Below are 16,258 nucleotides of genomic sequence, written 5' to 3' on the forward strand. Positions count from 1 at the left end.
TGCAGAGAATGAGAAGAACAGGCGGGGAATGAACAGAATGAGCTACTAGACCAGAGCAAGATGTCTGAAGGTGTACCTCCTCACTGGTCCTCTTCAAAAGCTTTTCCTTACCCGCTGCTCCACTTTAAAGAGCCTTTTCTTCAGAATGGATATGTTGTTTAGGTTACCTTTCCTTGCTGAATGGATCCTACTCGTGGGAGTCTTCCTCCTCACTCCCTGTTGGGAACCTTTCCTTGCTCATACTCAAGATTCCATATGAATTTTTAGGAGCTGTTTTAATCTACTTTGAAAAAGGATTTTTACCCTAGCTCATTTTAACAAAGATATTTGTACTGACTTTTGCAGACTGATAGATGGCCTCTAACTAGACATCTTGGTGGTATGTCTTGCTGTGTTCATGTCCATTTTCAAAATGGCCGATCACCTTGTATGGTCCTTTTTTTACTGCAGAAATTCTGCAACCTTACATGAGTCTACATGCCCATTACTAGGATAATTGACTCATGGCCACTTTGAGGCCTACAGTCTATGAAAACATTTTCCGCATTCTGAAGAAAATAATTATCAGTGAGTATACAGTATATAATTGGGCCACTGCTTATTCAGCCAAGGTATTTTTAGCTTGTATGTCAGAGTGCCACCTCCTAATGGACAGTCTCAGCAAAATCCCTTCAGACTGGTTTCTCCTGTAGCTACTCTTCTGTTTAAAGCCACTGTATTGCCTATAGCAAGGGATACATGTTTGGGGGAATGAGCTCCTTGTCTGTTGGTGTTACTAAGACTGTTGCGTTCAAATTGCCTACCACTGTTGAGCATGCTTGGTTTTACTTTGACTAACTCTTCAAACATAGTTCCTAGGTTCCTAATGGGTTCGTGTTCACTATCGTCCATTTCATATCATGGGTTCTACACACATTGGGCTCAGATATGGGTTTTTTGCTTGCACCGTGTTGTACCCGAAGGAAATTGTGACATCAAAACAGTAGACAAAGGAGAATACCATGGGTTAGTACCACGGGCAAAGATCATAACCACAAGTTATTTGTCTAGCCTTTTGGAAAACTCCCAAATGAGTGCAAAATCATGCCGGCTTAATTGGAAGCGTGTAGTCATGATACATCCCTTGTGTGGCGTTGTACCCAATGTTCCTCTATAACTCGAAATGAGGCTGTAAGTCTCTAGACCAATTTGTTTTCTACTACTGTCAGTGTATGTTTTTTTATGGCTACAGAAAATGCCCTTAATTGTGTAAATAATAGTATTTTCTTTCGTTCCTGTCAAGAGATTCCTACTTGCAACATTCATTGTTCTTGTAAATCTGTACTAGTTACGTGCCTTGATCATCTCTCAGATTTCCACCGCCTTCTTTTGATTAATGGCGCAGACTCCCCTGTCTCCTTTGTGGCATATTAATACTTATTTCAGCTTTCTCTATTCCCAGATAGGGTTAGTTTTATTTTGGCTTCCCCTCTCATTCTGAGATCATCCTCAGTTTTACCGAGTTCTCTTACTATCAGTACAAACATTTCCAGCTGTGCATTATTTTTCTTTTTAGGTCTCGCCTGTCGATGCGCATGCGCATCGAGCAAGCGAGACTATGGTGGTTTATCCACTCTTTATCCAACTTGCAAGGAATCGTGGCGATTCCTTGCAGTGCACGAGAAATTTAAGCTCAATGCGCATGCGCATTGAGCTTAAAAGCGCGTGCACATGCCCCCAGCCGCCTGCCTTGCCTACTCTCCCAGCTGGTGCCGCTCCACCCCCTGCGGCATCAAAGGCTTTCACGGCCGGCCGGCCATGCTTTCAGTTTCACGACCGGCCGGCCGTGTGAAGTACATTTCAAAGCCCGCTCTCCCTGCTCCGCCCCCTGCTCCGGCCGAGACGCATTTCTCCTCCCTCCTCCCCCCCTCCTGGGTCAAGTTACCCTGCTTTCTCTTTCGCTATTTTTTTCACCCGGTGACATTGTTGCCTTTCTCTGAAGTTGGGTTGGTGCCAAATGGTGTGTGTGCTCTACCCAGTCCAAGTTTTTCTTTATATGCTTGTATTGATCTGTCGGAACTCTCTGGCTTGTCACCATTTGATAGGTCATTCTGTTTTCTTACTCTCCTAGATTGATTAGAAACATTCCTGGTCCCCTTTAGAGCAAACGGCTCTATCGACTCCTAGCGGCTGTGAAAGTAACATTGGAGCACCCACTTCTGATAGACCGAGAGGGGGTTCTGATTTCGGAATCTTCACTGAAAAAAATCTTTTTTATCCATGGAGGGAGAATGAGAAGATTCTAAACATAGTGGGGGCACCATCTATCTTAGCAGATTGCCTAAGTACCCAGTCGGATCCTAAGGTGCACAGTGTTCTTAAACCACATTCCACCATGGACTGGGACTTGGAGGAAAAAGAACTTCCACTACAGGCAGATTCAGAAATATCTTGCCACGTTCTGACGTGTTCCCTATATTCAACAATTTGGAATAACATCTCCACCCAATTCAGAAGAACTCGCCTGAAGTTAAACACCTTTTGGTGGGTGAACTGCAATTGGGTATGCCCCTCCTCAACAGCGCTTATCCCAAACTTTCTCCTAATCCGGTAAGCATTTTACAAAAGCGAGTGCGCCCGCCAGGCTCTGGAATGTTTTGTGTCCACCGTGCCCATGTTTACAGCCTGCGACCGCCATGATGCTTTTCCCCTTCCCACTGCCTTCTTCGCACTTTAGTGAATGAGCATTTTTCCAAAAATAAAAGCAGCCAGATTTCTGACTGGTTTAGGTTAGCAGGGGATCTCGTTCACCACCCTAGGGTTTGAAGAGGGTTGTATGCAAGAGTTCGATTTTTGAATGATGCAAACCTGTTTAATGTGTGCATATCTGTGACGCCTCATTTGAGGCGCGTTGTGATTTTTTTTTTATTCTTGTGCTTGAAGTAAATAAGAGAACATTTCATGGAAATGACACCTGTGTTATCTACTGTAAGCAGAAAACCGGATACCAAGGGAACGGCTGAGCATGAGTGTATAATTAATCATCCTTGCCGCGGGCCTCTCTGCTGCCTCATTCTAGATCTACCTGTATACTGTTGTTTACAGAGGTTGAGAAATTATATTGTCAGATATTATCAGCTCGCTCACGTCCTATATATTTCGCAAGTGAAATTTCAACCTTGTGTTCTCTACGTGAGGAACAATCTGAATTTGGATTCCATGTTTTTCAAATTTCTTTGAAACTTTTATGACTTCAGAGGGTGTTTGAAATATCACGCCCCTCTAGCATAAAATATAGGTACATCTTTATATCCATTACCTCGTTTGTGATTGAAGGATGTTTTTGGACACACCTTTGTTTAATCATGTGTATATTTAAAAGTATTTAGTGCAGTTTTATACTGTAGCATGGCCGATCATGTGTTTGCAATTTGGCAGGGAAAACCTTTTTTTCTGTAAGGTCTTACTTCTGAGCTTGATGGTACGTCTTGCAGCTCAGAAACCCACTCACCCTCACTCACCCCTCACCCTCACTCACCCTCAACCCCTCACCCTCACTCACCCTCAACCCCTCCCCCTCAACCCCTCACCCTCACTCACCCTCAACCCCTCACCCTCACTCACCCTCAACCCCTCACCCACCCTCAACCCCTCACCCTCAACCCCTCACCCTCACTCACCCTCAACCCCTCACCCTCACTCACCCTCAACCCCTCAAACTCACCCTCACTCACCCTCACTCACCCTCACTCACCCTCACTCACCCTCACTCACCCTCAACCCCTCACCCTCACTCACCCTCAACCCCTCACCCTCACTCACCCTGACCATCACTCACCCTCAACCCCTCACTCACCCTCAACCCCTCACTCACCCTCAACCCCTCACTCACCCTCACTCTCACTCATCCTCACTCACCCTCAACCCCTCACCCTCACTCACCCTCACTCACCCTCACTCACCCTCAACCCCCTCAACCCCTCACCCTCACTCACCCTCACCCTCACTCACCCTCACCCTCACTCACCCTCAACCCCTCACCCCCTCACCCTCAACCCCTCACTCACCCTCACTCTCACTCATCCTCACTCACCCTCAACCCCTCACCCTCACTCACCCTCACTCACCCTCACTCACCCTCAACCCCTCACCCTCACTCACTCACCCTCAACCCCTCACCCTCAACCCCTCACTCACCCTAACTCTCACTCATCCTCACTCAACCACCCTCAACCTCACTCACCCTCAACCCCTCACCCTCAACCCCTCACCCTCACTCACTCACCCTCAACCCCTCACCCTCAAACCCTCACCCTCACTCACCCACCCTCAACCCCTCACCCTCAAACCCTCACCCTCACTCACCCTCACTCACCCTCAACCCCTCACCCTCAACCCCTCACCCTCAACCCCTCACTCACCCTCACTCATCCTCACTCACCCTCAACCCCTCACCCTCACTCACCCTCACTCACCCTCAACCCCTCACCCTCAACCCCTCACTCACCCTCACTCTCACTCATCCTCACTCTCACTCATCCTCACTCAACCACCCTCAACCTCACTCACCCTCAACCCCTCACCCTCAACCCCTCACCCTCACTCACACACCCTCAAACCCTCACCCTCACTCACCCACCCTCAACCCCTCACACTCACTCACCCTCAACCCCTCACCCACTCCCCCTCACTCACCCTCGACCCCTCCCCCTCGACCCCTCCCCCTCAACCCCTCACCCTCACTCACCCTCAACCCCTCACCCTCAAACCCTCACTCACCCTCAACCCCTCACCCTCAACCCCTCACTCACCCTCACTCACCCTCACTCTCACTCATCCTCACTCACCCTCAACCCCTCACCCTCAACCCCTCACCCTCCCTCAACCCCTCACCCTCACTCACTCACCCTCAACCCCTCACCCTCAACCCCTCACTCACCCTCACTCTCACTCACCCTCACTCAGCCTCAACTACTCCCCCTCATCCTCACTCACCCAAAACCCCTCACCCTCACTCACCCTCACCCTCACTCACCCTCACCCTCACTCACCCTCAACACCTCACTCACCCTCACCCACCCTCACCCTCACTCACCCTCACTCACCCTCAACACCTCACCCTCAACACCTCACCCTCAACCCCTCACCCTCAACCCCTCACCCTCAACCCCTCACCCTCAACCCCTCACCCTCACTCACCCTCACTCACCCTCACTCACCCTCACTCACCCTCACTCACCCTCACTCACCCTCACCCCCTCACCCTCACTCTCACCCTCACCCACACTCACCCTCACCCTCACACAGTGCAATAGTTCTCAGACCATTTCAGTTAGAGCTTTTAGAAATGTTTATGGCTTTTTTTATTTGTAATACTTTAGCATTGGCTACAGGAAACAAAAATGCTAAACATTTACAAAAAAAACCCATAAACAATTCTAAAAGCACTAACTCTAATGGTGCGAGACCTATTGCATTTCCAATGCTTGTTAACCAAGTAGATGTTCTGTGACCTACTCGCTGGTTATTTGCTTCCAAAAGATGAATCCGAAAAGGCTAATCAATCCTCAGATGCTGGACGATATTGAAACTGCCCTGATTAATTCATGGCTTCTTCCCCTTTTCCTCGTTCAAATTTTGTGTCTGATAATATTTTCCATATTTAATATATGTTCATTTGAATTATAGACTTGAATTAGATTTTTCTGAAAGGGGGTCTCTAATTTTTTCACAGTGGCCTTATGAGGGATTCTGTGACTTGTGAATGCCCCGGTCACTTACCGGTAATCTTCATTACTCCGAGTATAGTCTTCCTCGCCACATGAGTTACATAGTGAGCTTTAGCTCCACAACAGAACCCTCCAAAGCAAAAAGAAACCACCTCCCACCCCCTCCCAACATGGCCGACCAGTCCCACCTGACCTCTATAAGAGGCGGGCCGGCCCAACCAATCAGCCTGATCTACCAAGCAAACAATGAAGCCGATAGCCAGACAGGGAGGGGGGGAGGGAACTCATGTGGCGAGGAAGACTATACTCGGAGTAATGAAGATTACCGGTAAGTAACCGGGGCATTACCTCCTCGTTAGTCTTCCTCGCCCCCTGAGTTACATAGTGAGCAAATACCCAAGCCAACAAGGCTTCATTGACCACCATAACAACAACACCACACGGTGATGCAGAGAAACCAACCCAAGGTTGAAGTATAACAACTGAAAAGAGAACAGGGATCACAAGAAACCTGAAATCAAGACCTCCAGGAAAAGAAGGTCAACCAGGAGTCGCAGCTCCAGCACTCAGAATGGCCCCAGCGAAGTCCCCCCGGGACTGCTAGAGACCCACGTACCAGGCGGGGGACGACCACGCCCAAGCCAGATAAAACTCCACAGAGGAGACACCCACTAAGGGGGCCCAGGGAACAGCTTGCGGACCGACCCTGGGCCCCCGCCGGATCCACCGAACCCAGCGAAGCGTAGGGAAGGATGCCCGCCTGTGTAAGCCCGCGAACCAAGGAGGAACGAGGGCTAGCGGCCCGAACGAACCGGGCCCAAAAGGCATAACACAGGTCATCCCCCCGGGAAAGGAAAAACGTGCGGCTAAGAGAAGCCAAAACAGCACGCCGAACAACCAGCCCGGATAAGGGAGGAACCACGTTGGCCGGGAAAAGCGGTATAGATACCACCTGAGTCCGAGGCCCCAGGGAAGGGACCCCGGGAAGGACACGGGGGACTTGCCGGAGGAACACCCCCGTCCGGCAAAACCCGCAAGAAGGGCGGGGAGCGGAGGAACGACCCCCGCACGCCCATCCGCCCAGCAGACACCATCGCCACCAGGGAAACCCCCTGAAAGGCGAGGAACCGCAAAGCCACCGAGGGCCGGGGCCCGAAAGGGCGGACCCCGAAGAGCTCGTAGAACGAAAGAGAAAACACCTGTGGAACGCCTCACGAATTTGCGAGTCACCTCCGCGCAGGGGCCCTGCAAATCTCCTCAGTAACGTTCCAATATTAGTATAGGTGCAGCCGAAGCGAGCACCCAAGGGAGAGATCGGCAGAGCGCCCGTGGGCGAAGGATAAATAACATCGGAGCCAAGCGAGCCACCAAGGAAACCAGGCCGTCGACCACCGGACCGTGGAAGGCCCGCAAGGCCGCCCACCGGTCCCACAGGAAAGAAGTGGCCACGTTCCAGGAACACCCCTCAGACCGGAAAACCAAGACCCGCAAGGGGACCACGGAGGCGGGGACAGCACCAAGCCGACCGCGCCAACGCGAGAAGGGCGCCCAGCGCCGGGCACAGGCAGAGCACGTGGAAGACCTGCGGGAACCCCGTAGCAAGCCACAACCCCGAGCATCCGCACAAGAACCGGGCCTGCCGAAGGAGGCAGGCCAGCCGACAAGAGCCGGCACAACACCGATGCCGAGAGCGGGGGATCCAACCATGGTAAGGGAGGATCCGGGATCGGCCAGGAGGCTCGAACCGTCAGCTCGCCATAGGAGAGGGTACCCGGGGCGGCGGGCCCCGTTATTATCAGTTCCGTGGGATTTTGAGCCCAAGACCTGCCGAGGCGGGGAATCGAACCCTGGTCCCGGGCTAGACCTCTGCATCAGGGTCTGCTGCTCTAACCATTGGGCCACACTTCTCCCAAACCGGGGAGCCATCGGGATTGCAACCTTTGAGCTATAGCCCCTTAGTCAGCATGCACTAACACACAGGAGAAAGCGCAGAACCCAAAAACGCCCACAGAAAGGCTAGGGCCCAACAGTAACGACCGGGGGAGACATAGGCATGTACAACAACACCACCCTCCCGGCCGCCCCCCCCACCCCCCCCCCCCTGTAGACCCATGGCACGCTACAGCAGCACCTAACCGGCCCCACAGGACCGGGGGAAGGAAGAGGGGGGGGGAATTTTTAGGCAAAAGGCACCAGAGACCGCTAGAGCAGGTCCACAACCTAAAACCCCAGGGCCAGCTCACGCCGGCCCATCTTACCTGAACAGTGCTCTGGAGAGAATCGTGCAGAACAAAAAAAACAGGCTGATTGGTTGGGCCGGCCCGCCTCTTATAGAGGTCAGGTGGGACTGGTCGGCCATGTTGGGAGGGGGTGGGAGGTGTTTTTTTTTTGCTTTGGAGGGTTCTGTTGTGGAGCTAAAGCTCACTATGTAACTCAGGGGGCGAGGAAGACTAACGAGGAGGTAATAGTAGTCTTTAGTATCCCTATTCTCTGCATATTCATTTGCCTTAGATTCGCCACATTGACTTTGTGCTTCTCTTAAGTCCCTTTTCCGTCTTCTCTGCTTTAATTAGGGGGCCTTCTTTGGGCATGGTTATTTTAGGTCTTGCCTACCAGACAGCACATGCTGTTTGTTTGCGAAAAGACCTATTGTTAGTAACCGTGAGATAAGGGCCCCACATTGCTTACCATTTCTTGACTTTGTCACTCATTTTCTTGCCTTTTGTTTTAGTTTGTGTGGGCTTTCCTTCATCTTCTTGTTTATTCTTTTTGTGGAGCATGCCCTTTTTAATAGTGTCCGCCCACTGCTTACTTCTCAGTCACTACTTGTTTTTTTTGGTAAGCACTCAGGAGAGTGCATGTGTTTTCCAGCTATCTCTTCTGGGGAACTTCTTTTCCCCCTTCACTGGTTTGCTGTCTCTCACCCGTGTGTTTCTCCCCACCTCCTCCTTCACCATTACACCTCCGCCAGCCTCATCTGCTTCTCTCCCTGCGTTGCCTTCTCACTGGTGTGCTTCCACCTAGTTCTACATTGCTCTGTTTCACCTCTGTGCTTTTCTCCTTCCTGATCCACAATTCTCTCTGTCTTGCTCATGTTTTGTACTCAGTGTTGCTTTATCCCACCTGCACCCTCAGTGGTGCCCCCACACCCTCCATATTGCTTCTCCTCAACGTCTTCTGTGTTGCTTCTCTCCACTAGCCTTTGAAAAAAATAACGCTTTTGTACAACTTTTTAAAAAAAGGACCCGTGTCATTTTGGAGGCATGCACATGTGTGGTGCGCACACCTGCAGAATGTACAGTAGGAGTGGCTGCGTCATGGCTCTCTTTTTAGTTTCCTCCTTAACCAGTCACGCCTCCTCGAGGGAGTGCTGCGGGGCGGTACAGGGGCAGGGTGGGGGATAGTAAACTCCGGCATACAGCCAAACCGAGTTAAGTACATAAATAAATAAATAAAATGAATTACATCGCACGCGCTGCAACCCAATCGGCGGTGCAGCGCGTGCAAAGTAATTCGTTTATGTATGTACTTAACTCGGTTCGCCGTATGCCGGAGTTTACTACCTCCCACCCTGCCCCTGCCCCTGCCCCACTGCCCGCAGCAGTCCCTCGAGGAGACGCGACTGTCCTTAACCATGCTGCACAGCATCACTTAAAACCAATGGTAACCCTATTTGCTTTGCCTGTGCTTGTTTACAGTGGCTAGGAGATCTCAAATGACTCTGAAAGATCTGGACAGCTTGAGTCTGAAATTGTAGACGTCTAACATGTGTGCTAGATGTTAGAATTTCCTGCCTTATGTTTTCCTGGTGTTAACGTAATGATTTCAGGGATCCCTGGTAGCCTTGTACCACTGAAACCGATGTTTGGTAATCCTCATTGTGATGCCCACTTCACTACATCAGGACCAGATTGGGAACCAAAAGCATCCCTGGCAACTTTTTAATCGTATCAACCTCCATGCTTCATTTAATGGCGAGCAGAGTGCAAAAATCCAACTAAAAGAGGGGTTTGTTGGGTTCCCAGAGCCCCCGAACATTTTTGGAAAAAAAGGGGAAAAATGTAGTATTTTTTACAACACTTTTTAAATAATATACTTTTAAAGCATAGTAAATGATGGCCATGCTGTACACCATAATTTCCAGTAATGGGAAGAACAAATAAGTGTTTCGAAACATGTAAAATGTTTATGACCAATCACCAACCATTTACAACAATACAATGTTTGGCCGTCACGCAGGTTTTAAATGTAAGTTAATTCATTTGAGTTACTAAGCAGTGATTTTCATTTACTGTGGCTGTAAAAAGAAAACAAACATTGTCAGAGCTAAATGAAAGCTCTCAGCCCTTCCACCCACGCTTTGGGCAGAAGTGACCCGACCTTCACCCACCACATGGCCAGCCCCGTTCCTTATATATCTCTCATCCCATGTTCTTTTCATCCTCTATAATGTCACTGTTCAAAACATCACTCCAATGCTTTAAAACTAGTTTCAAGCTTTAGTAGTCTCACACATTGATACATATAGGTTGAGAATGCACTAATTTTATCCACCATCAACTTGCCAATTTCCGGAAATATAAGCATTTCATTTTGAATAAACTCGTATTTCCCTAAACGAAAGAATTTAATGTTCTTGATGAATACTTTTTTTTTACCATATTGTTAGTATTGCTTTTTTAATAAATACACATCTAAGAAATGTCACATTAATCAAAAGTCACATATTCTACTTATATAGATGACCAGATTGTTCCTTACAAGGCCGTTTAAAACAATCACATGCCAAGGATTTCCACCTCCATTATGACGGGTTAGCAACACCATTCTAATGTATGAATGCCATATGTTACAAATGACCACCATAAAGTGAGGGCCACTATTAGTTCAGAGTGGACTCCATTGTGTCATGGCTGCCCATGGTATGCCAAGAAGTATTATAATAATGCAATGAGAGGCATTATCTGAGGTGGTCTATAATATGCTAAGAATTATCTTCATGTTCCCTGTGATAGAGATGGACCTCATTATATTAGCGATTCATACAATATGCCAGGACTGGCCAACGTAACGCCAGCGCCAAGCGTGGATGCAGTAGTGTTCCAACCCTCTCTTCCTCCCACCCATCCCAAAGTCACCCAGCTGCAGACCGCCACCCACAAATACATTAGTTGCCTGTTTTCTCTGTTCACTCTCAGATCTATTGCAGCTCCCTGGTGACTACCCTGTTCTGAGCAGGATGGGTGGGGTCTTACAGGTGCTCCCATTGTGGCCAGCTCGCGTGCAGATAGTTGTTTTACTTTTTTCTGCAATTTCACATTAACCACTAGGCTCGGCCCACATTCACACAGATTGGTAGCACAGGCTAGGCCTGCAACATAGTCTTGCAAAAAACAGCCAATGTTATACTGCTGTGAGTATGCGCCAAGACTACAGAGCACCATGCCTATGTTTTTTGTATTTAAAAAAGTCCTATCCAGGGAGGGTGACCGGACGTGAAGGATTAGCAGCCCCAAGCTCTACAAGAGTGCAAGAGAGGCATGCTAACAAATTACCCCCTAGCACTTCTACTGCTGAACCAACTGCTGGCAGCCCTAGCCGTGGGGACTGCAGTGCATTAGCGTAGGGCTTGGAGAGACCACTAGAAAAAGCCTTTGGAGTGCATAAGTAGCCAGCTGAGTCATGAGAGAGTTCTTATTTCTGAGGATGCAGTTTTTGTTAAAGACACTGAGGCGTGTGAGGAGATGCTGTAACAACCACTGAGGGGAGGTAGCAGGTGCACATATGCATGGTGCTACTTAACCACTTAACACATTTCATGCTATCAGATGGATCCGCAGCGCTGACCACAGCCCACACCTCGCGGCCTCGATGTAGGCTTCCAGAGCACAGTAAAGCACAGCACTGGCAACCTTTGAGTGTGTGAGGAAGGGCCATGTTTAAGCAGCTGCAGCTGCCCTGCTTAAAACACTCACAAAGGTTTTGGCCAAGCCGAGCCTGATTGCACCACAGCTGTGCGCATATCCACAAGGAAGAGGAGAAATTGACCTCTGATAATGGTGCATTGATCCAAAGATGGGATTCAATTGGAGACTTATGTTTGTGCGGTCACTGTGACCCTTAATCGTCAACTTCCTGCCGCATTTGCCAAAATATTGTTTAATCCAAGTTTTGGAAATAAGACAAATTTCAGTCTTGGATCTTGAGGACTTCCTCTGATTCTGAGGAGAGTAATGTTGGACTCATTCACTGAGGACATGCAGATTTTTTTTCTTTCAGTTTTGCCGTATTTTCACTTATGTACTTTTTTCACGCACTATGACTTATTTTAATTAGTGCTCAGCACGCCTTCTACTCATTCAGCTCTCAAATGTGAAAATGATATTGTGTTGCATCGGCAAATGCCTCGGTCTACTAATCAATGTACGTGGTTGAAGATCTAGCGTTTTTAGAGAAACTGAGCTTAACAAAGCTAAAAAATAATTTATTGCGATCCTTTAAAAAATGATTAACTGAAGATGGAATCCTTTCCATCCCGAACTTTTTTTAAATCAATGTATTAGGAAACACAACGGTTAACACCATATGGATTCCATTTACACTGTAAGCATACATAAAGAACAAACCAAAGCAGTATGCATCCACCATTATTACTTGGGTTACACCTTTAACCTCAATCTGTCAAGTCCACCCCATCTTTGCAGAGCTTTAGCAGGATTAACTCTGCGATGTGACAGGAAGTCACATAAGTAACAATCCTTAACATGACATGTTTTAGGAAATGGGGTCCCAGGACTGCCCTCAGCTGTACAGGAAGCTGAAGTCACACATCCTAAGTCTTCAGTACTGGACTGAGGATTGGAAGAAGAGATGTCCCAGTAGTGTGTTAAGGTAATAGCTTTTTGCCTGTTGGGCTCTCTTTTCCCCCTGCTGGACTCTAGGAACCTTTCTGGCTGCTTCTGGTTGAGTAAAGAGTCTCACACTACCATACATCACCGCCCTCATTTTAGCAGGGTGACACTTGGAAGAGAGGGGAAGGCCGGATCCTCGGACTTGGGCAGGCTTGTCAGCATAGTCGGAGCACAATGCCCTGCTTGGCCGGGCTCCCCTCTGCTTCAGCCACCCATCTCCGTCTTCTGATGGGACCTTAGGTGTTTCCAGTTGCTGCTCATGGCCCAGACGCGAGAACTGCACTGGAGACCTGCAAGGAGGTAGCCATCATGGTCTGCAGCAAGCTCTGCCCAGGGATGGCTCCTCAACTATGACGGAGGAGCGTCGCCCCACTGCTGAAAGGCAGCAGCCAAAATAAAAATAAAATGATAATACAGCTATTTTATTTTCCTTTTATGTTTCACTTCCAGGCGCGGAGTGTATGGCGAGGCGGGCGGTGTTGCATCATCACACAGCAGGGGGAGGATAAGCGGTTGGCACTGAAGTGTGCATGTTGGTTTGGCCGGCCAAACCGACATGCACACTTTGATATCTCCAGACTGTACATTGGAGATCTCAGCAGTGCTCAGGAGCACAGGCTCCCAGTCCCTGCTGGAGCATAAAACTGTCCGTTCCCGCTCCACCCAATCCCAGCAATTCTCTCATGCTGGGAGTAATAGCATGAGAGCAGCACTAGGATTGCGGGGTGAGTCAGGGAGCCTGTGCTCCTGGGATTGGGGTGCAAGGAGCAGAGGAGCAGTACGGCGCAGGAGCAGATGATCGGGCCCGGTGTGGTGAAATGTAAGTGTACATTTCTTTTTTCTTTTTCCCTCCGCGCTGCTCCCAACTGGCTCCGCCCACCACCCCAAATCTTTTTCCTATGAAGTCTGTGTTCTGCCATGCTTTCCATCATATTATATCTAATGGGCCAGCAGTGGCTTGTATTGCAGCTAACCATGTATGCACACCATGAATGGTTGTAGTTGTTTCTTAATTTGTGCCAGAGACTGCATGTGATGTCAGACCCTTGCTTAACAACTCTGAAACAAGGCACTGAAGCAAACCGTTGGCACAGCAGTTATCCTCCTGACAACGATCTAACAGTTCGTTGTGAAACAGATCTGCAAAAGTCATCCACTGACTTATGAGAGAACCACAACTTGATTTTCTCATTGGAGATACAACTTACCACGGATGTTATGTAATTTCTTACCACGAGTGAAGAAAAGTCACTAAAGCGAAATCTTCAACCTACACACAAGCCCTGAAGAAGCGATGAAATTGCGTAACACGTTTTGTCAATTTCTTATAACGATAATGACAAAATAATGTTTTATGAAATATTGAACAAATACTAAAGGGAAAGACTGGTGTTTCTATATGATCTCATTTTGGATTGAAACACAAACTAGAAATGCACCATTTTGTGCTTGCCCACACTGGCTAAATCCTCAAGTCTTGTATCATGTTTTATACACTAATAGTAACACTTATTTTTCAATTTGTACACACTCTTACCAGGAATCATTCTTTAAACATATACTTACAACTCATGTGTATCACTACCTTTAAAAACAAAAGAAAACAAAAATACAAATACTTTGCTCTCTGAGAAGCAGCAATGACAAAACTAAGATGGCGCAAAGTCTATGTTTTAAATTCTCTTTCCAGGGATGATCTTTGCTCTATAAAATGGAGCTGGTGCCAGAGTGGCATTAAAAAGTTGGAAGCATTATGCTAGCCTCCTTTCTTGAAATCAAGCAAATCACATAGGATGTTTCTACAATACTTAGTATAATCACATCAGCAGCAAAGAAGCATCGTTTATTATTATTATTATTACTGTGCACACACAATTATAGCAAAATCATATGCAATACTAGTGAAATATTATAATAAATAATATTGAAATTTATATTACAGATTAAAAAATAGGAAAACGAGACCCCCCCCCCCCCCGGCATTTGCACACAAACATACAATTGTCACAAAGCCGCTGATCATTTTAAATGTACTTCCGCTGCATGGTCTGTTTATAGAGTCTTCTGTCCTCCCAGTTTGCCCTCCTACAACCCTCACATGGAAATGTTGGGATCTTGGATAAATCAACACTCCCTAGTAGTGATTTGTTTTCATATTCCAACGAAGCCTGCAAGGCAAAAAGCAAAAACTGGGATGTACATAAGAAGATCGATGTGCCTTCAGAGAGCACTGTAACTTAAAAGAGTACTGAGATTTTATAAAACCATTTGAGGTTACTACATAGGGAGAGTGAGAGGAAATTCCTACTTTTTTGGAGGTGAGTACATGCCTCCCACATATGACTGTACTTTAACATATCAAGAAAGTCCATATGAGGATCTGTCCTTGAGAAACATGGCTTCATGAGGTCCTTCTTGCAGGAGGACCATAGCTCCAACACTAATCACTGATACCTAGTACAGGAGACAACACTATTACAGCAAATGGAAACAGAATGCCCCAATGTGGTATCTGTCCAGGCCAGAAAGTCTTTAACAAGCCTTCAAACACACTGTAGTGAGAACCAGCTGGCATTTCACCACATTCTGGCAGTTTTCCCTTTGGGCTGTTAAGTAAACTATGTTTGCAATGTTACAACATTTTTTATTGCAACATTAAAAGTACTGTATTAATTATTATTGACTTAGAATTAGGCGAACGGCCTAAAACCTACATAAACATAGAGTGGTGAACAACTTATACGGTTGAAAGAAAATGTATATGGAAGAAGACTTTAACCAAAGACATGGCACAATAATTGGGGGAATTGACTTTATCCTGTACAGTGGTAAAGCATCTTAATGAAAACTGATGTTAAAACAAACTACTTAAGTTATTTTAATGCGGTTTGTTTTTGCCAAGACATTGAGTAATCTGATGGTAGTCAGGCTGCACAGTAAAATTAGATCATTGCAACCTGTAACTCCATGGAGCAATCTCCTGTCTGGCAATGAGCAGACTTCTATCTGACAAAAGCCTGTGGTGAATCTGGCTGCAGCAAGTTTGTAAACACTCCTCCGTGGGTGATTTTGGCCCCAGGGATTCCATCTCCCGGGGCCCGGGCATTAAAAGAACGGGGGGCTGTGCAGCCCTTACTCCCCAGCCCACGATATGTTCCGGGGACCCCAACCCTGGGGCCTGACCTTGCAATGCAAAGGAATGGGGTCTACACGGTCCCCCTCCCGGAGCCATTATTGGCTACGGGGACCCCATCCCCCAGGGTCGGGCTCCTGCTATGTCCCATAGTGCCCATCCTCAGGACATATCGTGTTTGCTCTCGTTTGGCGGGAGCAACTTTAAACGTCCCACCAAGCAAGAGCAAACAGTAAGGCCTTTCCCAGTGTACGAGAGCATTAAAAATGCCCCAGCCCATTGGGAGCTGACTTTTCATCTGTTTCCCTGCTCCCTATGAAGCAGGTAGGGAAATAGATGAAAAAAATTGCTCTTGCAAGCAGGGAGCAGCATCTTTTGCTGCTCCCTGCATGCGGGAGCAATGCTGGCTCCAGCTGGAGGCAGGGAGCAGGCTGGGGCTGCAGTGACATTCAGGCTTCCCCTTGGGCCCCCAACAACCAGATACTGGGTGCCCTGGGTGGGGACAG

At 47.9% G+C, this 16,258-nt stretch overlaps 1 protein-coding gene and 1 non-coding gene across 7 annotated transcripts in view; one reads left to right on the forward strand and one right to left on the reverse strand.

The window, feature by feature from the left end:
- REPS2 (RALBP1 associated Eps domain containing 2) overlaps nt 1-16,258 on the forward strand; it is a 1,031,179-nt gene that overhangs the window by 26,101 nt on the left and 988,820 nt on the right. The window lies entirely within an intron of this gene.
- Nucleotides 6,904-7,010, reverse strand: LOC147697191 (U6 spliceosomal RNA). The gene has a single exon (XR_015299502.1). It is a non-coding gene; the product is annotated as a U6 spliceosomal RNA (small nuclear RNA).

Source organism: Lissotriton vulgaris, chromosome 8 (assembly GCF_964263255.1).
Source record: "Lissotriton vulgaris chromosome 8, aLisVul1.2, whole genome shotgun sequence".
Taxonomy (NCBI): domain Eukaryota; kingdom Metazoa; phylum Chordata; class Amphibia; order Caudata; family Salamandridae; genus Lissotriton; species Lissotriton vulgaris.